The following is a 24378-nucleotide window of genomic DNA, read 5'->3' as shown; positions in this document are numbered from 1 at the left end:
CAAATTAACATGATATAAATATGTCAAATATATGACTAAAGTGAAGTTTTTTGTTGGATAACTTATTCATTGAAATGATATAATTGGTGTGCTAAATATTATTGACTATGTTGTGGATTACAGGAGTTGGATGGAGCCATGGCAATAGATTGTGTCATATCACATTAGGAAACAATGGATGACACGGTACATCAACTACTCAAAATTTCACTTAATTTTGCAAACAATTATGGTGTATTATCCAATATTCACAAGATTTAATTCATGTTGTTGATTATTTTAGATGGAGTTAGAGTAAATACGGAGCCTAAGCCTTCAAATATAAAAAGAACAAGATACACATGTGGCCATGGACTTAAAACTATTAAATCACATAGTGGACAATGTGTGGAAGAGGATATGACATTAGATCTTGAAGACACAACAAATGATTGCACTGAACAAGAGGTTTGTCAGGACTATATTACATGGGATGAATACTTTGAGATAATTTTTGTTTGTGGGTGTTCTATATGTTATAGAAAGAAACAATTCAAACAAGTGATTGTACAAAGACATTACATAACTGATGAGCTTCTAATGGGTAGTATTCCTTCTACAATAAATTTTAATCCAATAGGAATTATGGTAATGAATTTTCCAATTTGATTTAAATAATATATATTCTTATTTTGAACATTGTTTTATATTATTTAAATAATTAATTTTTTCTTAATGATTACTTGCAGGATAAAGTTCTTGGTTTAAAATTTGTTAGAATGTCAACTTCTAGCCTAGATTTAGATGATTATTTATATGATGAGACATCTAACAAAAGTATGTGCACATATACCAACTTAGAGGATGATGAATTGATGAAAACAAGTAATAGAATAAGAACCAGTTTAAAGATGTATAGTTTTCTTAAAGACAAGGGGAAGGTGGAATACATATCCTATGAGAATGAATGTGATGGAGATGATGACTTTCCCTTGAGATTGATATTAATTTACAAAGATACATTTGATCTTCGACTATATTGCGCTTGGCCCAATGATCAAAAACTACCTAAAGTATATGAGGTGTTTCAATTTTTGGGATACAACTACATGATACGACCATCCAATATTCATGAAGCGAATCTAGGCCTCTTTATTATCAAAATTTTCCATGTGGGATCTAAACATATAAACAATTCACAACAAACTACTAGGATATTAATGTGATATTATGGTCTATCATATTATAGTGGTGAAAAGAGAATGATAGTAGAATATAAGCATAACGTGTCGACACATGGTCTAAGTTCGAATATGTATACACATTGTCTCCAATTGGAAAGTGGAAAAGAAATGAATAGAAATTGTCTTATGTATATGGATGTGCATGCATACACACACAAAAATACCACATCATTGATAAATAGTAGTAAGGGAAGGGACCCTACTATAAGACCAAATTGTTAATTTGTTGAGGCTAAAAATGATAAAGATGGAGTTATGGAAAGAAAGGATGATAGATTGATAATGGTTGAGTCTATTATGGACCTTACCATTAGGGATGAGTCATTAATCAATTACCCCTTCTTAAAATGCACTCCAGTGTGAAAGAAAAGGGAAGAACAAGGTATCCTTAAGGATGCTCTTAAGGGAAAAAAAAAACCAAAGAACAATCAATAAGTGTGAAATGACATTTTATAAACTATGTTGTTGATTTTTTTTATTATTTTTTATAATTATTGTATAAAAAAGGTTGTCTATGTTAGCGCTCGAATCTACCTTAGGCTGAAATAAGGTAAGACTCAAGGCTACATCAAACCACGCTCAGCCTCGTAGCTAGCCCTACGAGGACAGGAGAGGGCTCTCTCCGGTCAATCTCAGCAAAAGGTAATCAAAGAGGCTCGAGATGACTGAATTGATGACTAATTTTAGGCTAGGTATGAAGTACAAGGACTATGGAATTTATTTTTTGAAATTTTGTTGAATTCAAGGGAAAGGCAATTTTGGGTGCGGGGATGAGGCACAGCTTTTGTAGAGGTCTACTTGGGGAAAGATAGGTGATTGTTTTGATACCTTTAAAGTGATTGAATGAATAGACCTGACAGGTGAGGAGCTAAGGAGAGCAAGGAAGTCTCAAGGATTCTCCTTAAACTGAAGAAAACATGGAAAATTAAACAAATTTATGGATTCTACCTTAACACTTCATTTGTTTAATTGCAGAAGATTAAATAAGGAAAGTGGTACACATACACAACTTAAAAGTACTGAGAGAAACACACCATCAACACATAAGTCCACATGAATCCCAAATAGTGCTGCAAAACCCTGGTCTATCCTTTGCCAAAAATGCAGATAAAATATGTACAATAGTGTATCAAGTTATTCCCAAGAGTCCAACCCTGAAAATGACTAAGAAAATACATAATATAGGCAATCTAACACATTCCCTTGCCTCTAGGGGTCGATCTCATCATCCTAGGAGCTGTTTCAACCAATTCTAAACAAAGCACTACAATCTAGGCAGTCAAAAAACTTGCCTCTATAAGCTAGGAAACCAATTTATTCATTAAATTTTTGCTATCTTATGAATGAATCATCTAGAATAGGTAAATAAGTGTCAAGTCAACATAAAGTTCCATTAATTACATTAACAAGGGTGAAAAATTCCATCACAAGTCAAAACTGGTCAAACTGGCTACGTTTCCTGAGCTGAAGATGAAAATTGTGCCAACAAAAACCTGATGCGTCGCGCGCCTGAGCCCTATGAGTTGTGTGCCTTTCACCTGCATTTGGGGCACTTCCCGACATCCAAATTGAGCTCAGGTTGGCTTGTTGGAAAGCCCTGGATGTCTACTTTCCAACCCAAGTGGATTTTTCCAATTTGATGTCCATTTGCCCCTCCAAAAGTGCGTTCGCCCAAGGCTGCTTCTTGTGTGTCCAAAAAGGGGCAGTGAGGTCATTTTTTGCATGCTTTTGACCTTTTGGGGACCCAAACCTTGATGAAATGCCCTGGCAATAGCTGAGCAGGTATATTTCATCATGAAAAATCCAAAAATGAAAACCATTTGTGATTTGGACCTCTCAATATTATGGGTCGCGCGCTGCGCGCTATGCGTTGAGCCAAAAAACCTGTTTTTTAGAGCCAAAAATTCAAAATTGACAAAATTTCTTCCAAATTCCTTGAAATTTGGGTTGGGGGTCCCCAATCAAGTACTATTCTCAGCCAAAGAGGTTTCGGCTAAAATCCAAAGACGATCAAGCTCCTTTTGTCTTTTTTGCTTCTTGACCGCTTTCTTCAATTTTGCCTTAAGACTCCAAATTCGTGCCTTGCAAACTAGGTTCCGTACCTTGTAATGCATAGCCATGTGTTTCAATAATACATTGTCTCTATTGGCCTTTTTCATTTGTTCCTCCAAGTAGATGTTGACCCTCGCGAGATTAGCCTCTCGATCCTCAATTACCTGTTGCTCTAGAGAGGTGAACTCAATTTCTCTATGTTGGGCAGCTTGGCGATTCTCACGGATGTTCTGTGCTCTATGATCACGTGCTGGTCCTCAAGCTGTTTATTTCACTGCTCTAGATACCTGATATATTGGGTCTTCTCTAATTCTGAACCTGTCTCATCATCATGAATAGTAACAAAACCTGATGGCTCACCTGAAGGCCTCTCCTCATGCTTGGGCTTCTTGCCCTTATCTTGTACCTGCGGTGCTGCTGTCAAAAGCAAGGCCCCTTCCACACGAGGTGGAGATAACACTCACTGTGCTAATGAATTCAATGAGACCCCTTCCACCCCGGGTGGAGATAGTACTCATCGTGTAGATGCAAATAAGGCCCTGTAGCCTCGCTGGTATGTCACATATGGAGGAGCACTTATATGCTCAGTCTCGGGAATGTCTGGCTGGTGTGAAGGTCCTCCCTCATCATGAACTATCTCGAGAGGTGGCTGTAATGCTGCAAAGTAATCACGGGAGATGAAATCTTCCCAAGTAATGCCCTGCTGTGCCAACTGATGCATCACTACGATTTTAATCAATGCATAATGATAGATGCTCTTATGTTGATGTGCTAGGCTCTTCCTTTGTACTAAAGGCACCATCCTTTCTATGTTGCGACACATGAAAAACGGAATGTTCATCATATATACCCTTGTGAAATGCATCAACAAACGAACATGGTACGCATAGAGTCATGAGAATCTGCCCTCGCAACTGAAATATCGGATGATGAGTTTCATCAATGGTGCATACTCATCCTATAGGAATCTGAAAGGAAAAACTGCACTCAAATGTCTTATATACCCGGGCTTGATATATGGCTCATAGTAGAATCTATCTAACTATTGGCGTTTACTCCATTCCTCCCCTACATTTGGTATCCCAGTGGCCTGAGCAATAGTCTCGGGTGACAAGGTGAAATTCACTCCGGCAAGGTTTACATGACCATCATGCAAATGTAGAACAAATAAACGGACTAGTTCCCGATGATGCTAGATTTGTGAGATCCACTCACAGTATTCAAAACATGATTGATACTGCAAACAGTCCATTGCAAGTGGACAGGCTTGCAATTGAGCCAAAGAGGTAGGCTCCTCCCTAACATGCTGTCCACTTTTGCCACCTTTGTGATACCTCCGTGGCACATTAGGTACATTTACCTCCGATGTAGAGTCATTATCATAATCCTGCTCATATACTGACTCGGTCTCTGACATGTTCTTTAAAAACAAGGTAGATGGATATATATATATGCTGATATACAACTATGTGCAAAATTGACTATAGACTTTTTATTTTTCTCAAAATGCTGTGACCAAGGGGACACAAATATACAAGGGAATTGTTAAGAAAGGGAAAACATTAGGGAAATGGGGAAAATGGAAATAAAACAAGGAATTTAGGGAAGGGAAGGGGCATGGAAATCTTGAAGTTTTAGGGTTTGGGACGAGGTAGGTAATATATGTTTGTAGTAGAAGGGAGGGGTTAGGATTTGAGGGAGGATAGTGTAGGGTTCTATGAGGAATTATTGGGGAAAATATTGGTGAATATAGGGGATGGGAAACAAAGGAAATAGGAAAACCTTGGCAACATTTATTTTTGAAAACCCTACAACAATCTTGGCATTTAAATCCTTACAGCAAATTAATGGACAAGGAGGGTTTTTACACTTGGTTTTTTCATGGCAAATATAGCATAATTTCTTTACATAAACCTTTCAAAACCAAGAATGAGCCGTGGATAAAAGCCTACCTGTGATTTGATGCGTGAGAAGAGGTGTTTGAGTGTGTTTTGGACAAAGTCTGGGCATAAACTTCAATGCGCCGCGCGCCTCACCCAACGCACTGCGCGCTCCTGATGTGCCGCGCGTGTGTAAGATAGCACTGGAATTTGTCGCCTGATGCGCCGCGCGCCACTGATGCGCCGCGCGCCCAACCTGATGCACTGCGCGCCCTGGAAACGGCGTAATTTGCTCACAAACTCACAAAATCGCCTGAGAACAATGCTCTTTGCTCTTGGAATGTGGAATGGGTTGCAAATGAGGAGAAATATCTTCATATAGACTCCTTGTTGATTTTTGCTTAACCCAAAACCCATTTTCTTATGTTTGGTTGTTGACACTTTTTCAAAATTAATAGGCTCTGACCTTTTTGGTTTCCCCTTTTAAAATTAGTTGAAATAATGATTTTCTCTGATAATTTTTTGCAGGGATAGCTCTGATATGCTCTGGCAAAGGAGACCAAGGCTGCACTTGAACGATTGAAAAACTGAAAATTTTGACAATTTTTACAAAAATGAGATGGCGACTTATCTTCAAAACAGAGTTTTGAAGAGAAGTCCTAATTCAGCTATACAATGATGAAAATTATTGAAGTGATGATCTATCAAAGACATCCCTCTGGCCTGCTGGTCTTCTAAGACTTTTCAAGACAAAATTGACTCAACCTTAGACCTAAGACCTCAAAATTTAAAACATGATTGTAAATGACCTTTGATTACTTATTTTAATAAACAAGCCTGAACCAGCAGTGCCAAGCACGAGGGGAATGAGTGACACAACCCGCTCCATCAGAGTTATGGCATGCCTAACGAAATGCAACTGATCCAAACTGATGGGACACCTAATCATGAAATGCAAAAGAGGTTTGATCTCTGACGGAGGGATAACTAGACCGACTCTAATAGTCTATAAAATGGTGTTTCATTATTCAGTTGATATATATACATATGTGTGTGTGTGTGTGTTCATGAATTTTATATTTTTACCTGTTAAGACATATTTCATTATATTTATTTGCAATTGGTAAATTCATGATTTATCCAATTATTGTCTAACATTAAATTATGTTTGTGTTTTTTGATAGCTACAATATATTGATGATACACCTACTAATACCCAAGGTCAAATTGGGTTATTAAGATTTCGATGGGATGATCCAAACCATCCTTTAAACCATACCCAAGTAACAAGAGAAAGATTGAAGATAACACTACAAGCTAAGAAATTTGAAGATTTGATGATATTAGCGTACATTGATGACATGCCACCTAGACTTAATGATGGTGATTATAGTGTAAATGCAGTGCATGAAGAAGGATTGAATAAAAATATTACAGGTTTCTATGGGGTTGGAAAAAATTATGGCGATAATGATCATATGGTTGATAGTAAGCATGATAGCATGGGTAATTACCACCAAATTAATCTTAATGATAACAACCTAAATCTAACAACAACCTAAATGTTATGAAACCAGCTCAAGAAAAGATAGAAAAGAAAGATCAATGCCTTAGAATTCAGCCTCTTCGAGGGGGCAACCTCCTTTACATTACATAAATGAACAATTCTTGGATGATACAAATGACAAAACCTCCTTTCTATATATAGGAGTCTAAGGAGTCACAATATAATCCATCCGACCTAACAATAATAATATAAAGCCACAAAAATAACAATAGAGGGATTCTATGGGGCACAGAAATAACAATATGGGGGTAATAGGGGCACAACAATATAAATAAGAGGTATAACTACAATAGTAATGGGGTAATCACTAGTATTATAGGGACCCAACATGCCCCTCTCCTTCAAAAAAGTGTTGTCCTCAACGCTTGAGCAGTTCTGGATACTTCTGCATAAAATTCTCATCCTCCCATGTGGAATCTTCAGCGGATAAGTTCTTCCACTTGATAAGATACTCTGAAATTGATCGATTTCGTAGCTGTCGAGTTCTTGTTTCTATGACTTCTTCTGGTTCCAATATAATTTTTCCTTCCTCGTCAAGTTCTGGCAATATTGTTTGAATTGGGAGCTTGTCGCCTATAACCTTCTTTAAACATGAAACATGGAAAACTAGGTGCAATCGAGAAGCTGCAGGAAGCTCCAATTTGTATGCCATAGTACCAATCTTTTCCAACACCTTGTACGGACCATAATACTTTGGTGATAATTTATTATCCTTCTTAGCTTGCTTTAGGGACATTTGCTTATATGGTTGTAGCCGTAGGAATACCCAATCACCTACATCAAAACTTCTTTCACTGCGATGTTGATCTGCCTGTTGTTTCATTCTATTTTGTGCCAACACGAGGTTATCCTTTAAGAGTTGGAGGACTTGTTGTTGATGTTCGATGTGATGTTCCACTGCCTGAACCTTAGAATTTTCTCTTAAATATGATGTGATTGATGGTGGTTGATACCCATAAAGTGCCATAAATGGGGTCATTTTTGTTGCTGTATGGAAGGAAGTGTTATACCACCATTCAGCCAGAGGCAACCATTTGACCCATTGTGTCTGTTTATCAGATACAAAGCAACGAAGATATCCTTCCAAACATTTGTTTACTATCTCAGTTTTCCCATCAGATTGAGGATGATAAGATGAGCTATGAGCTAACTGAGTACCAAGACAAGAAAATAATTCTGTCCAAAAATTTCCAGTGAAAATGGGATCTCTGTCACTTACAATAATCTTTGGGTTTCCATGTAGCTTTTGAACTGTTTCCATAAATGCAGTAGAAACTGTACTGGCTTTAAATGGATGTGATAATGCACAAAAGTGTGCATACTTGGTAAGTCTGTCAACTACCACCATGATGACACTCTTTCCCTCAGACTTGGGTAAACCTGTGATAAAATCCATTGAAACCTCCTCCCAACGTTGGCTTGGAATGGATAAAGGTTGTAATAGACCCGGTGTCTTAATTGTTTCAACTTTATTTTTTTGGCAAACCAAACATTCCGCCACAAACTTTTGAATATCTGATTTAAGGCCATCCCAAAAAAATTCCTTCTTAACCCTGTGGTAAGTTTTTAAAAATCCTGAGTGCCCTCCTAAGGGAGAAGTGTGCAATTCCATAAGAATCTTTTGTTTTAGCTGGGAATTCTTACAGAGGTATAAGCGATCTTTGTACCATAACGAATCATTTTGCCAGCTAAATGTATCAGAAGTACTGGAATCTTGTTGTAGCTTTCGAATAAGTGCCCACACTTCTTCGTCATTCTTCCATTCCTCCTTTGCTTCGTTTATCCAATCTGGTTGGATAATAGAAATGGCACACAACAATGCTTCCACATCCTCATCCTTTCTTGAGAGTGCATCTGCCACCACATTTTGCTTCCCTTTTTTGTAGATGATTTCAAAGTCATAACCCAACATCTTTGTGACCCACTTTTGTTGCTCTTCAGAGGATAATCTTTGTTCTAAAAAGTATTTAAGGCTATCATGATCCGTTTTTACCTTGAAGTGTCTTCCCATTAGGTAGGGTCGCCATTTCTTAAGTGCATGGAGTATTGCCAACATTTCCTTCTCATAAATAGCTTTGCTTAAAAACTTTCCCTTGATTGGACGACTTTCAAAAGCAATGGGTCTTTCATCTTGCATTAGAACAGCACCAATTCCATTTCCTGAAGCATCACATTCCACAATAAAGGTTTTTGTGAAGTCCGGTGTAGCTAAGACCGGTGCTTGGCACATTGCCTCTTTAAGATGTTCAAAGGCCTTTGTTGCTTCCGGAGTCCATGAAAATGAATCTTTCTTCAATAATGTTGTTAGAGGTGCTGCTATTCTCCCATAATTCTTAACAAACTTGCGATAATACCCTGTCAACCCAAGAAATCCTCGCAGATGCTTTATGGATGTGGGGATTTTCCATTCCTTAATGGCTTTAATTTTGCTAGGGTCTACCTTAACTCCTTCATGAGATACAATATGACCCAAATATTCCACCTCCTGGACTCCAAAGAAACATTTGGATCTTTTGCATATAATTGTTTCTCCTCCAATAGTTGTAGCACCTTGTCAACATGTTCAACATGATCCTTCCAAGACTTGCTGTAGATTAGTATATCATCAAAAAATACTAACACAAATTTTCTAAGGAATGGTTTGAAAATTGAATTCATCAAACCTTGAAATGTTGAAGGTGCATTGGTAAGGCCAAAAGGCATGACCAAAAATTCATAATGACCCTCATGAGTTCTAAATGCCATTTTCGGAATGTCTTCAATCTTCATTCTGATTTGATGATATCCCGAACGAAGATCCAACTTGGTGAAGTAAATTGATCCATGCAATTCATCCAGTAATTCATCAATGACAGGAATGGGGAACTTATCTTTAATAGTGAGCTTGTTGAGCTCCCTATAATCTGGACACATGCGCCATGATCCATCCTTCTTGTGCACCAATACTACTGGAGCTGAGAAAGAACTTTGACTCGGTTGAATTATACCAGCCTCTAGCATTTCTGCAACCATACGTTCAATTTCACTTTTTTGGACATATGGATATCTGTACGGCCTGATGTTTGGAGAAACACTTCCTGGAATCAGATGAATAGCATGATCATGATCACGCATAGGTGGGAGACCTTTGGGAGTCTCAAATACCTTGGAATGATTGTCCAGGACTTTTTGGAGATCTGGAGAAATAGATGATTCCAATGTGGAAACATCTAGCGAACATAATTGTGCAATTACACCTCTTTGCTCCTTTTTTAGAAGCTTTGTCATGCCATTAGAGCTGATTATCTTTCCTGGTTTCCCTGCAATACCCCTTAATTCAACTTCCTTTCCTTCCACAGAAAATTTCATGAAAAGTTCTTGAAAATTAAAAGCTATTGTACCCAAGGATTGTAGCCATTGGACTCCTAGTACAACATCAGCACCTCCCATTGGAATGGAAAGCATTGGGCTAGTCAATACATATTCTCCCATGGATAGCTTGATATTATGGCACTTTCCAGAACAATTTATTGTTCCTCCATTTGCAATCATCACTTGACACTCTGGTGCTGGATATAGGAAGCAATTCAATTCTTTTGCTACCCTACAATGAATAAAATTGTGGGTGCTTCCTGAATCAATCAACACTATTACCTTTTTCTTCTTGATTTGTCCTTCTATCTTGATGGTTTGAGGAGTGGTAATTCCCGCCAATGCATTACAAGATATGGTCGGATTTATTTGTTCTTCATCTAGGCTTTGTTCCTGGAATATATCCTCTTCTTTTGACCTTTCTTGCTCCTTTTCTTCTTCCTCTTCACAATCTATGTAGAATAATTTCTTCTCAGCACACTTATGACCTTTTGTGTATTTGCTATCACAATTGTAACAAAGCCCTTTTGCTCTTTTTTCTTCCAATTGTTGTGGTGTCAACCTTGTAGGTTGTGGAAGACTATGGGCAACAACACTTCCGTCTTTATAGTTGTGAATGGTATGCTTCCTAGTTGCCATAATTTTGCTTTCCATTTTTCTTGCTAACCTGAATGCCTTCTCTAATGAATCAGGTTCCCAAAGGCGCACATCATGTTGGATATTATCCTTTAAAGACCCTATGAACACATCAATCCTATGCTCCTCTGGAATATCTTTTACCCTTATGTTCAATTTTTGGAACTCCTCAATGTGCTCCATTATTGAACCCTTTTGTTTGAGACTTATCAATTGGCTAAAAAAAGTGTTGCTTTTTGTATCCTCATAATGTGCTATCAATTCTTCCGTAAAAATTGCCCAAGTGATAAATTGTTTACGAGAACAAAGCCATTGATACCATACAAACTGATTTGGTTCCAAATATAAAGTTGCCATACGTACCTTTTGTGTGTTTTGCACATTATTGAGATCGAAGAATTGCTCCATCTGTAATATCCATGTGGCGGGATCCTTGCCATCAAACTTCCTCATATCGATTTTTGGAACATGGTGAGTCTTCGATCCAACATTAGAGTCTATGGAATCATGATTAACATTTCTTTTGTTCTCATCATGAGTTTCCTTTAGTACTCTTTCACCCTTAGTGACCATTTCTTGTAGCAACTTATTCATATTTATCTTCAATTCTTCCATCTTATCATCCATGCCATCAATTTTAGCGTCCATGCCATTCACCTTAGCTTCCATGCCATCCATCTTAGCTTCTACGCCTTTCTTTAAACAGTCCATATTAGCTTCTACACCTTTCTTTAAACCATCCATCTTAGCTTCTACATCTTTCTTTAAACCATCCATCTTAGATTCTATTCCTTTTTGTGCAAGGGACAGTTGTTGCACTTGGTCTTGTAATTTTGATATATCATGTTGCATTTCTTCCTCTTCTTCATGAGTCATGCTAGAGCTTTCAGGTTCCTTACTAGGTGTTTGCATTTTCTTTCCTCGGGGCATCAGTTACCGATAATAATGCTCTACTATGCCCTTTGAATTCCTTCAAAATAAATTTTCAAACCAAGCTTAAGCAAAAATTTAAAAAAATCTACACACTTTTTTCACTTTGTAGGAGCTTGATATTGCCTCTGATGTATCTCTGTACTTTCCAATCATCTAGTTCTAAATTTGTGACCTGTAGTAGCTCTATGTGTCCTCTTTCCAATGCCACCAGTCTGATCCAAATTGGATTCTCCAAGAAAGCGTTATCCACAATCTCCCAAGATGACCCGATTATAGACCCTTCCAGAAGAGTGAACTTGTATGAAGTGCCACGTGTACAATTTTCGACCTTTGGTTCTGAAAACGATATACAAGAAACTACAGTCCGTCCTCTTTCTGTACCTTCTTACGAAATTTCAATCCGATCCCCAGAGAGAAAGTTATGACGATTTTCCCTAGGTCACCTGTTTTGAATGTAATTCAGGAGTCTGCAAAAAGACCAACTTCCTCAGAGCATATCTCCGCAAATGTCACGCGAAAAGATATTAAATTTGGACCCAAGATTCAGCGTGATTTCTTCTCAAATGGGTTTTTTTTGTGACTTCTGAAACATCACAGAAAAAAAGTTATAGCGAAAATACCACGATGACCTGTTTGGAGCAGCGAAACCCTATAATCCAAAGCTCTGATACCAAATGTTATGAAACCAGCTCAAGAAAAGATAGAAAAGAAAGATCAACGCCTTAGAATTCAACCTCTTCGAGAGGGAAAATTCCTTTACATTACATAAATGAACAATTCTTGGATGATACAAATGAAAAAACCTCCTTTCTATATATAGGAGTCTAAGGAGTCACAATATAATCCAGCCGACCTAACAATAATAATATAAAGCCACAAAAATAACAATAGAGGGATTCTATGGGGCACAGAAATAACAATATGGGGGTAATAGGGGCACAACAATATAAATAATGGGTATAACTACAATAGTAATGGGGTAATCACTAGTATTATAGGGACCCAACACTAAAAGACTCAATCAAGCAAGTAGCTAAGGCTATAATTCCCTCCTCCAACATCTACCAAAGTAACAAGCCACCCGGTAAACATGTGAGGATAAGTGACCATGATATGATTCAACCTCCTAAGTGACCTTAAGGAAGTGGAATCGATGGAAACACACCATACCAAACGTTATGCACATGCTGCAAGACTCCTAGAATACATCCTAGTCATTCCCCTAACCAGCCCATGGGTCCCACTAGACTTTTAGACGACTAAACCCCTATGAACTCCCTTGATATGGGAAAGGGTGTATCTTAGGACCTTTGGACACATGAATGACATGGGTATACTAGCATCCAAGGACTTTCCTTCTCAGACTTGTTCCCGTGTCCCCCGGATTCGAGCCACATTTTCAGACCCAGAGCCCATGTCACTTCCCAGAACTCAAAGACACTTACAAAATTAAAAATTACATTATGAAAATACTTGCGAACCAGAAACTAACTCTAGGACTAGGCCTGACTATCTCCAATCGGGACTAACATTTTGTCAAACACTTGGCATTAATGTATACTAAAGGAAATGAAAAGAGGACATAGCATAAATGACTGATAACTCATATGGAACGTAACGAGAAGGATCACCACCCTCTTCCCTTAATTGTTTTGACATCAATGAGGTCTTGCATCCATTATCATTTAAGTTACAAGTAAATACATGAAATAACCATGACAATAACCCAATTATCATATAACCATGCTTATAACCAACCTTAAACCATTAAAATAAAAATGAGATAACATCCATTAAAACCACATTTTAACAAGTACAAAAGCAAGAGAACTTAGCTTTTATTAAGCATAGGAAAAGATGAACATGATCAAGACTTCCATGTACTGCCTGACCATAGACATGTCTGAACGAAATCTTTCTTTCAACTAGTCACCCTCGTGCCATATTCCAAGTATGAATGCAAGATCTCATTGATAAACCAATCCAAAAACAACCAAGGGAATCCATAGGTTAAACCACCTCCACCATCACCAAAGTGTGATCTCACCAAAACCAACATCGAGATCACAAAACCAAACCAATCTAGGAATTCCTCTAGACTCCATCACTATCCTTGACAATTTTTTTTATCTCCTTGCCTCTTAGGATTTACCGCAATCCACACCAGAGCACTAGGCACTAAACTGAGACACGAGTCTTGCAGGATTTACCACAATCCACAATGGATGACTAGGCCCTAAACCGAGACTCCACCCTTAGGCTTTAGCATGTACCTTGCCAAAACTGGTTAGGGGATTTCTAGGCCTTTGGTAATTTTCCTGAGACGACCTTTGCCTCGGATTCCGAAACCATCTAACAATTCCAAAGATTGATACCGAGAAAAAAATACCATCACACATGGCTATCTAGAAAATGCCAAGGCTAGGCTAAAAACCACTATCATAACCTGACAAAACCTTGCCACCGAGAGCATGAGAACCATATACCAACATGACAAGTGATGCATGTCAAAACCAACTAGGAAATCACACATGCAATATGTCACCTACAAGTATTCTTGTTGAAGTTGCTTGATCCTGCTCTTCCTTGCCTAATCTATGCTTTCCTTCCTTTCCTTTACTTTCTTTTTCCTTCCTTGCTACAAAGCTAAAATGCTCCAAGAAAACTCTAAGTGTCCAAAAGTGTGTGAGAGAGAGAATAATGAGAGAGCTCCAAGACTGAACTAAAAAAAGGTTACAAATTGGTCCTCATAAGCCTTTTCATCAATGAGACCTCTACTTTCTTCATTTTCCATAATTTTCCTTCAATTTCCTCCTCACATGCAACCCGTGACCTTTCACCTTCCTTTTTTCCTAATTTCCATTATTTTCATAAACAAATGTCCCAAAAATGTCTTTCTCCTTTCCAATTCCCTAGCCATAAACACATCAAGTGATGCCTACTATGATGTATTTTCCCAACATTCAGCTTGGAATAACTGTCCCTTAACTGTGGTATTATTTTTTCCTTTATCAAATTTTATTACATGAACTTTTAACTAGGGGTTTTCACAAACCCCTCTTGCTTCCCAACATTCAACTTGGAATAAGTGTCCCTTAATTGTGGTCTTATTTTTGCCTTTATTAAATTTTATTACATGAAATTTTAACCAGCGGTTGTTACATATCCCTCCTACTTGGGGAACACTATCCTTAGTGTTAGACCATACCAACACCTCAGCAAAATCGGTGAAAAGAAAACATTCTTCCCATGGAGCTTTATAACTTAGCTTGTTGCAGTATTTACAATGAATGGCCAGCTCAGAAGAAAAGTATCATGACAACATGACAAGGTAACAACCATACCACTTATTGGAGCTTTATAACGTAGCTCATGGCAGTATTTACATCCATATATATATGTATATATACCAAAACATCAGCAAAACATATGCTAAACATATACCAGATATCAAACCAAAATTGCTTTGCCTCAACTGGTAAACAAAGAAGGATACATGGGCCACATCTCATCTGCCATCTCCCATGTATCATCTTGAAGCCCAAAGTGCTTCCACTGCACCTTAAATTGCTCTATGGATCTGTTTCTAAGCATGAGATGCTTTCGCTGCAATATGCATTGAGGCTTTGGCTAAAATTCTCTTGCTTGCTCCACCTGTAATACAGAACAATCAATAACATGATCAACATCCTTTATATACCTCTTATGCAATGAAACACATAAAATGTCATGGAATCTCCCTGTTCGAGGTAGTCCAAGTCGATAGGCCACTAGTCCAATCCTCTAAAGGATATCAAAAGGCCCGCAATACCATGGTGCCAACTTGGTACATGATCCAATCCTCAAAGAGCTCTTCTTGGGCTTGATGTGCAAATACACATGCTCTCCAACCTGAAAAACCTTGAATTCCCTGTGTTAGTACACATAAATCTTTTTATATGATGTGCTACCTTTAGATTCTTATTATCAGGAAATCTAGTGTCTATGCAGAGCTGCTAGTCCCACTAAGACTTGTAGCTATCTTAGAAACAAAAAAACTAAAACTACTTTCGTTTTCCTTTATCAGAAGTAGATAATAGGGGAACAAAGGAGACCAACCTCTGTCTTGTGCTAGGTTGCTTGCTTGATTCCTCTCTCTTCTGATAGATCTTCACCACTTGCTTCCTTGTCTACCCAGCTTCAAAGAGCACCTGTGGAATCAAAGTAGCATAATACTATCCAAGAACAGAGATCTACTATCGTAAACAATATAGGACCAGATATATATTGACCACACAAATGCATATATCATCAGTCATACAAGAATGTGGAGGAAAACTTGAATAGATTTATTAATATCAAGAATAGCAAAGAGGATTACAACCAATTGTTCTGACCCAGTGTCATCCTCTCAGCAAGAAAGCCCTTCTTCACATCATGAAAAGCTTAGATCACCCAACACTATGATGTTACACCAAGAAACCAATAGCACTTCCTTACAAGATACAAAATTCCCGCCTCTGGATCTCAGGGATGAGGGATCCATATATAGATGTTTGCAAGGGGGTGAGTCAGCTTCTGAGATTTGATTAGTGTCCTCTCTCTGATAGTTCTTGATTCCACTTGGAGATTGATGATCTCTTACTCATCTCTGGGCGAATGCAGAGAGGCAAGTGTCACAGGAGAAGCTTCTGGAAGATTCCATGATCCTCCACCTCGCAAATTGACTCTGCCATTTGTCCACTCTCGCCCATCACACCCCATAGAAGGGATTTTCAGTATGCATCGCACCTCCTGTGTGCATTTAGGTGGGATGCAGTGCACTTTGACCATGGAGCAGGTGAGATGGTCCTGTTTTGACCAGTTCTGAGTAGTTTTTCATGGAGAACTTCTAGGAGATGATGTAATCAGCTGACCTTGTTATTTTAGGGGATGGAACAACACTTTTAGGGACTTAGGAGCCCTTGATTTATGGACATGTTTGATTGGGGTTTCAGCGCCCAAAAATGTCTATAACAGTGGCCCCCTAAAGCATGAGGTCATTAATCTTTTGATGTCGGGTGAAATGCTTTATCATGAGGATCCGAAGCTTTTTCGAGCTAGAAAGTGACCTGTAATAAGATACAATACAATACATTATCTTCATAATATTTTCATGATCTAGCTGAGGCGGGCATTCCCATGCTCAGCTTTATAAATTCATTTTCATGTACATAAGACAGACAATCATTTGAGTGCAGACTGATGATTCTGGTAGAGCCATCATCCCTTTGATTGGATGATTATCTGTGCAGCAATGATGTACATTTGATGTCTTTATTTTCCTGAATATATATCACAGCCCGAATGGATGGAACTAGATCCAGGTCTTCAATCTCATTCGATATTCACTCAAAGTACAAGTCGATCCATGTGAGAGATGTTCCGGAGTCGAACATGGAAAGACATCACCTGATTACCAGCCAACGATGTAAGCTATTAGCAAGCGTGAGAGGAATCACCGATATTGATGATGACCCTCAAGGTACTATAGTACAATTCACGTGGTGTGAATAAGGGACTTGGTGTCGAACACCACGCAAAATCTTTCGGTTGAAGGCCATTAATGTAAACCTGTCGCCGGTAGTGAGAAACTTGCCATTGTGGCATGCAAGCTTCAAAGTACTGAAAGGGTTATCCATAAGAAGACTTCTTGGATAATGAGCTGATGTCGACAAGAAGTGACCTGCCGTAGGAGGGCCTTAATGAATCCCACATCTATGACACAGAACAATGCAAATGATTTTAATAGAGGTGAAAACGATCTAATGATATAAGTTTCAGGGTGGCGATCAAGAAATAATGGATCGTAAATGTATTGCAGTGGATGAGACACAGGTGAATTCTCTGAATGACTTCTCTTGAACATATCAGCAACACTGACATGATGGATTGGTAGTGTTAACCCCAAATGTGGATGGTGTGATGGACCAATGGTGATATGACCAATGAACGGAACAACCCAACCCAACTCGGATGTGGAGTGAAAGTGTCATGTTCAAGAGCGACTTGCTACCAATAAAGTTTCTTCAAGTTTTCTTCCCAATTTTTCCCCAGTCATTGCTGACTAGTACCTCTTTATTTTTGTCAAGCTTGAGGAGGATAACATATGCTTGTTCTGTAATTTTCCCTCCAGGCAAACCCATTGCTATGTTTTAACGAGCCTAGCGATAGCGAAACTCGTTCTTGTCTGTATGGACAAGTTTGTCGCTATTCGGTTTTAACGAGTTTAACGACAAAGATAACTCAGTCCTTTTCAATATTAGAGAGTCTGAAAGGGATGTAAAGAAAACTCCAATAATCCTTTTTCATCTTATAATCCCTTAAGTCCGAAAAATTATAAAATAATACAAAAGGGACGAATTTTCGGTAATTTTAACAAGTCGAACAAACAAGCGCTCGATCGTTTTGTGTAATAATCCCTCAGGTCCAAAAAGATTAAAATCTAAAGGAGGGATAGCACTTCCGGTCACTTTAACGAGCTGGAGAGGCCAATTACATGGAAATATTTTCATATTTTACGAGTCAGATGAAAAGAGCTTAAAGGAGACTCGTTTTTCGATGAACGAGTGATAAATTCGGGTAGCAGCTAATTCCAAGCAAGGTTTGGAATTTTCCAATCACGGCAGTGTCACAAGGATAGCTAACAGGATCACTCTTCGCAGTTGTTCCTCAAAATGGGTAAACAATCAAATGGAGGTGAATGATCGGCCAATATAGAGTGGAGGTGATGATGAGAACACGACCAAGGCTTCAAAGGCTGATGATAATGCATTAATGACATTTATTTACCGGAAATTGGTTCATTTTTTAATGAATGAGCTTAAACTCTGAGGGAAACATTTGCTCACTGCTTATGTTTAATTTTTAACGAGCTTGAAGTCCACATAAAAACTGCTCGATATAATGGTCATTGATTACCTTGATTTTACCATTGACAACTTTATTCCTTCAAAGGTTGTACTGCCTATTCAATTGCTTCATCAAACTAGTTAGAAACGAATAATATATGCTTGAAAAATGAGTCAAAACACTAATATTTTACTTGAATTAAGTGAAAAGTAATTTAAAAGTGGTTTTTACCTCTCATTTTACCATTTCATTTGAACTTTGGTTCGTTGGAGCTCTGGAGGTGCTTTGCCCCTTGATTTTCACTAGTCGATTCCGGGAGATTCTGTGGATGATTCTTGGCGCCGTCTGGACTAGGTAAGAGCTAAACCTGAGCTCTTCAGTTTCATTCTTTCCTTTTTGAATTCTAAGCATGTTTCCTGGTTTTCTGAGCCCCTGGGGCTTGAATAATTCACCCTGGCTCCATCGGACCTTTCCTATATCGAAAGGTGCGATGCATGCTGGCTTGGCCATTGGCTAGTCAGCATGTATCCCACCGAGTACACTACTGGGGTTGCGATGGGCACAAGGAGGGAAACTTGTGCATAGTTTTTCATGGAAAATTTTGCATGTTTTTTACCAAATCTGGATCCTGACTCTTCTCTTGTTTGTTTTCAGAGATTCATTGGAGCAAAATGCCTATTACATGGCAAGAATGTGAGCATGAAGAAGAGGACATGCTTGCTTTACATGATCCGGTTACGATAAATGCACTGCGGAACTGTGGCCTGTTCAAGTTTTTCTGCATCTCCAGCATGAGGCAACAAATCAACTTGTTGCAATATTTTCTCGATGCATGGGATCCTACCAACCAGGTGTTCCAGATTAGGGGAAAATCCATCCCTTTGACTATCATGGACATCTATTTTTTGACCGGCCTATCGAGGTTTGGTGCCCCTATCTCATTATCAGGTTTGGCCCGTGGGGGTGAACCTGTGAGAGATTATATTCGTCGGTACTGTAGAGAGGGATCTTAGCCGAGTAAGGATGGCAAGATAAATATCCGAGATGTCACTGACAGGTCCTTGAGGACCATTCTGTTCACTTTTGCTAGACTGACTAGTAGTGCGGCTCTTCATGTGGCCAACAGGTCTTATATGTAGTATGCCTTGGAATGCCTTGAACCAAAGGTGTTCAACTGGTGTGATGTAGTACTCTCTATGATGAAAGAACAACTGACCAAGATAAAAAATGGAAGATTGAAGAACTTTGGTTATGGTTCTATTTTGACTACTTTTGCCTTGGAAAAGATCCCGCTAATGCAGCCGCAATATGTTTCACTTGGTTTACCTCCACCGATTGAGCCACGAATGCAGAGATGGGTCGACCTTATGGCTAGACATGTTGGTCAGTCCCAGGTTTCCTTTTCTGATACCTTCTTCAAGTGGTTCAATTGTCAATAGATGGTTTTTTCTGAGTATCCATATGCTGGTATGGATTTCCGGGGTGACGAGGATTTGGTGTTGCCGGCTGGCGAGTAGTGGGGTGTCATCGGTAAATTCTCTTACCATATCTCTGTTTATCATTTCTTTTTATAATTTTCTTGTGCTTTCTTCTATTAGGACTAATCAAAACTCATGTGCTCATGCAGATGTTGGACCAGTTCAGCCAGTAGTATGCCTGAGAGTGCCAGCTGTCGCTCCAGCAGGAGAGGCTGTGGGAAGGGCTATCCTTCGCGACCTTGATGTGGTCGAGACTCTTTCAACATTGAAATATCAGGTCGAGGGCCTCACTCTTGGTATTCCGGATGTGAGGACTGATGAGCTGCCTCTGAGGTTGTAACGACATACTACTGGCGTGCCGAGTCGATGGACTAGGCTTTTACGCATGATTGCATGGGCGGTGACTTGTTATCACCAACATCATTAGACTAGGGTGCCCCCTAGCATTTTGAGTTTTGGGTCATCTAACCAATTTTGCCTTGGTTACAGAACATTATATGTAAACCATAAACAATTATATATATTTTGATTTTCGGAGTTTTATTTTGGTTAATTACATGATCCTGATGAAAATATTGATGAAATGCTTCTTTTTATAAAAGTTGCAAATGTCTGTCTAACACATAATTTGCCAATGAGTTTGTTAATGTGTTTAAATTTTTGGAAATATGCTGATATTGAATAGAATCAAACTGCCTTTCCAAAATCTTGACCCTTAGGAACATGTGATATATAGCTGGATTTCGGACGGAGTAGATACCAATGAGTTGTAGGATGACGAGTTATGAGTCTAGCTTGACGACAAGTCGGCGTATGCCATGTGTGATGGCATAAGAGAGGAGTTCTATCAACATGCTATATTCAGTGATGTTATTTGTTGACTGACCAATACATGCCCCTCTGAAACTTACTAACTCGCCGCTTGGATCAAAATGGCCCAGGCCGCAGAAGATAGGTTTCGCGAACTACGACTTGCTCTGTCGGCATATCCAACAAATGATTCCAATAGGTTCGACATCTGCAATAGTTGTAAAAAGTGGATTACCTAACCAAAATAATTACCCTTAGTGAAAACAAAAATTTAACAAAAGCATAGGGGTTACTACACTGAATCAGGCATAGTAACGCTTAAGGTACAACCCGTTATGGGGTTGCGCTAGTGGAATCCCATCATAATCTACTAACTCGTAGGCTCCTTTTTCTAATACACGTTTAACAATATAGGGGCCCATCCATAAGGATTTGAATTTACCTGCTCCCAATTTATCGGATTCCTGGTTGTAAAGTAAGACCAAGTCACCTTATGAGAAGACACGGGGTTTGACATTCTTGTCGAACTACACCTTAACTCGTTTCTTATGGGCTTTGTTAGCCAAAGCGACATCATGATGGGTTTCATCCAATTGGATTAGTTCCAAGAAACGAGCCTCCTCTTCTGAAGTTCTGGGGAGAAGATCGACTGCAAGTTTGAGGGATGAGATTTCACACTGAACTAGTAAGATTGCTTCTAGGCCATAAACCAGTTGAAAAGGTGTAAACCTAGTTGCATTCCTTACCAATGTTCAGTATGCCCACAAGGCTAAGTACAGGATCAGGTGCCAACTCCTTTTGTGGACTCTAATCATCCTTTGCAGCATCTGCTTCAAGACCTTGTTGATTGCTTCAACTTGTCCATTGGCCTGCGGGTAATATGGAGTAGAGCTATCGTGGGACAACCCCAATTTGGTAGCCAATTTGACCATCATGTGATTGCAAAAATGTGATCCATGATCTGTGACTATGGCCTGTGGAACGCCGAATCTGGTGGCTACATGATTGAAAAAGAAAAGGGCAGCCGTTTCGCCAGTGTTGTGTAATGTAGGCATCACCTCGACCCATTTGGTAAAATAGTCTACCGTGACTATGCCATACCCTCCGGTCGAGGTGGGGTTACATGTCAAGAAATCTATGCCCCATTTTGCAAATGGCCCAACAACAACTATTGGTTGCAGGGGTGAGGGTGGTCTTTTGGTTTTGCTATCGAAAATTTGACATGCATGGCAGCTTCTAACTACTATCGTGCAATCTTTGAATATTGTTGGCCAGAAGTATCCTGCTCATAAATTTTTTTGCGTCGTACCATAACTAGATTGATGCCCCCCATACGCGCCTAAATGGCAATCATTCAGGACTTTTTCGGCCTCCTCATGGGTGAGGCACCTCCTCAGAACTGTATTGACACCACGATGGTAAAGCATATCACCGACGATCATTTAGTCTTTTGATTGGTATTGAATACGTTTTTTTTCAGAGCGAGAGGTATTAGACCTATGTTTTTGGGTTTGGAGATAGATTATTATATCTCCATACCACGAATTGCTTGAAGGTATCAGAAACAAAGATTCATCCACGATGGTTTCTTCAGATGTTTCATCATTGGACGATGATGGGAGATCGTATATTAATTCCGCGAAAACCAGGGATTTCTTCGATTTGGATTTTACAAATTCCAGATCAAACTCTTGAAGAATTGCTATCCCTTTTGAATATTTTCCCCCCAGCAACTGTCGCAACAATATATAAGTCACGGGGTTGCAATCTGGCAAAATGGTAGTTTTTCGAAAGAGGACATAGCGTCGAAATCTCTGTATCGCTTGAACAGTTGCAAGAGCCAGCTTTTCAACGTAGGAACATTTGCTTTCTATATCATTTAAGTTTCTAATCAAATAATATATAGGATGTTCAATTCCATTGTTTTCTTGAACTAAAACCATTGTGATGGTTATATCCGCTACAGCCAGGTACAGGTTAAAGTCTTTTTGATAATCAGGAGCGTATATTAATGATGCTTTTATTAGGGATTCCTTTAAAGCATCAAAGGAAGCTTGTGCGACCTGATCCCAGACGAAGGGTACTTATTTTTTCAATAGATGTGTATAACCTTTAGCAAGTTCGGTGTAATTTGGAATGAACCTCCTAAGAAAGTTTGCTTTCCCTTGGAGTTTTTGAATCTGAAGCAAATTTGGAGGTGGAGGAAAATTTATGATTGCCTGAACCTTACATGGGTCGAGACGAATCCTATCATTTGAGACTACAAAGCCAAGCAAATGACTAGAACTGACACAGAACACACATTTGTGTGGATTGAGTCATATCTTGTAGTGTCGACAACGTAGAAATATTGCTCTCAAATGCTGCAGATAATCGGTCCGCTTTCGTGAATGAGCCGGAAGATCGTCGAGATATGGTTGAACGATTTTTTTGATGTCATGGAAGGCGTAATTCATTGCCCTATGAAATGTTGCCCCTGCGTTCTTTAAACCAAAGGGTAACTTGCAATATGCAAATGTGCCCCACGAACAAATAAATGTAGTCTTTGATTGGTCCTATGGGTGGATATTTATTTTATTATACCCAGAGAATCCATCCATAAATGAAAAGATTTCACATCCGAAGCATTCATCAATTATATGGTCAATAAAGGGTTTAGGGTAGTTGTCTTTTGGACAAGCTTGATTTACATCCCTATAATCGACGCACACTCTAATATTCCTTGTTTTTTCATTGCAGGAACAATGTTCGTTACCCAATCGGTTAGAGGAACCGGGTAAATAAAACTAGCATGGAGAAGTTTTTCAACTTCTGCCTTGATGGCAATGGCTTTCTTGGGGTGCACCTGCCGTAGTCGTTGTCGTACTCATTTGACATCTGGATATGTTACACTAAAAAATGTCACCTTGACTACTTACAGTTAGTATGGCTCAAATCAACAAGTCATGCTACCCTCTTAGGCAAGTCTCATGCCTCTGTTATCCATCTCAAACTCAAAGAAGAGAGAAAGTCTTGTAAAAATCATGTTTATCTCTGGGGTCGCAGGTTCTCTCTAGCCTTACCTGCGGGGACGCTGACCATGTTCACAAAATCCGCGTCCATAGACGCTCTGTATGTTAAGGGACAGGTGCGTCCCTCTGTAAAAGGCAAAATGCGCGAGTTTTATCTTGAAAAAGTTACTTGTGGTTACTTCTAGAACATTCTAGAGGTCGGTTTGATGAAATGGATGCGCCTCCAGTTGGTTCATGTATCTCTATTAAGGGGGAACTTATCCCATCAATAAGGGAGCTATCCCACCCATAGAGGGGGATGATCCCATTGATAGTGGACCTGAATAACCTCTTTACAGCACTATAAATGAAGGCATTGAGCCAGAAGGAGAGGAGGTTGGAGCTATACATTTTCTTTGGGTAAATGCTGCAGGATTTAGGTCTTCCATTAGAGCCCTTGTGAGGAGAGATTGTCTTCACTTGATTCTACTTGGGAGAGGGTGAGCTTTGTCAAAGTAGAGGAAAACCCTTGATGGACCCTGGGAGGAACTTGCACAACACCAAGGCCAGGTTGTAAGAGTTTCTTTG

This window comes from Pinus tabuliformis, chromosome X (assembly GCF_031772625.1).
Source record: "Pinus tabuliformis cultivar Carrire ecotype Pingquan chromosome X, CPIR1, whole genome shotgun sequence".
NCBI classification, from domain to species: domain Eukaryota; kingdom Viridiplantae; phylum Streptophyta; class Pinopsida; order Pinales; family Pinaceae; genus Pinus; species Pinus tabuliformis.
This window is presented reverse-complemented; position numbering follows the sequence as displayed.